Source organism: Trachymyrmex cornetzi, unplaced genomic scaffold (assembly GCF_001594075.2).
Source record: "Trachymyrmex cornetzi isolate Tcor2-1 unplaced genomic scaffold, Tcor1.1 scaffold489, whole genome shotgun sequence".
NCBI lineage: Eukaryota > Metazoa > Arthropoda > Insecta > Hymenoptera > Formicidae > Trachymyrmex > Trachymyrmex cornetzi.
Window position 1 is genome coordinate 68333 of NW_017299717.1, and position 1174 is coordinate 69506.

Genomic DNA, 1174 nt, shown 5'->3' on the forward strand with positions numbered 1-1174 from the left:
TATAGACAATATTCTTTATATATAACCTGAGGTTTCAATTGTATAATTATTCTTTCTTAGATATGAATTTATTCGCAACTTAAATTAATTTATAATGGACAACTTGCGCTTTTTATGTCAACGACAAGATTACGCGTGCAAATTTATGTAATGTTTTATTTAGTCATATTTATTTCCATTTAATGAGATTATAACTGTAATTTAAGATTCATGACAAAAATTTGTAACATTGAAAATGACCCGATCGGAGTCGAAACGTTTGTATCTAGAGATTTTAATTTGATTTAATTAAATACGTTTTGTTTAAAGATTGGTTCTATGCCCTTTTTAATTGTCATATTGTTTTATACATACGGAACCTTATAATTACTTATTTATATTATGTGTCATTTCCAAGAAAACAGTGGCGCTGCTAATTTAAGATTTAAGCTGGCAGGACCGTAAAAAAAACAACACAAGGGCATAAATTAACACAACTGAATTTGTACTAATTTGTACAATTGAAAATAAGTTAATATTTTACATGTTTTTTCCTTAAAGTGACTTTATTAGTATATACTTACAATCTATAGGTTACTTTTAAAAAGTAACTTTCCATTCCCTGCATTTATATTATTCGTAAATGTGTAAAAACCGTTATGTTTGAATGGAATATGTATATGGACGTATATTTCATTATATTGATGAGCTGTTACTTTAATCGTTACATTTTATGATAAAGATTTGATAATGACAGTGCAATGTTTTATGATTAATTAAAAACTAAGTATTGGGAAAGAGAAATTTAAAAAAATAACTCGTTATCATCACGTGTTATTTATTAGGAAAAAGATATTTCACAATTTATAATCAGTTAAAATGACAAATAAAAGTAATATTTCAACGCGTTACAACAAACATAGTAAGTTACTTGTTTCAATAAATAATCCGTAGTGACAAATTACTTTTTAAAAGTAACCTTCCCAATCTTAGCTTTTAATTAGTTATTGTTACCATCATAAAAAGTTGCAATGTTATTGCCAAGTCAATATAATAAATTATAAAAAGTAATAATTTCTATCCCTGATACTTATATTGCATATAGCCATATATCATATTTCAGGTTCAACAATTTTACTACTGAACATGAAATACTAAAATTTTGTTATTTATTAGAAAGAACATTTAATTATTT

General features: G+C 24.9%; 1 protein-coding gene across 1 annotated transcript in view; it reads right to left on the reverse strand.

Moving 5' to 3' along the window:
* Window positions 1-1174, reverse strand: part of LOC108765448 (uncharacterized) — a 9410-nt gene that overhangs the window by 691 nt on the left and 7545 nt on the right. The window lies entirely within an intron of this gene.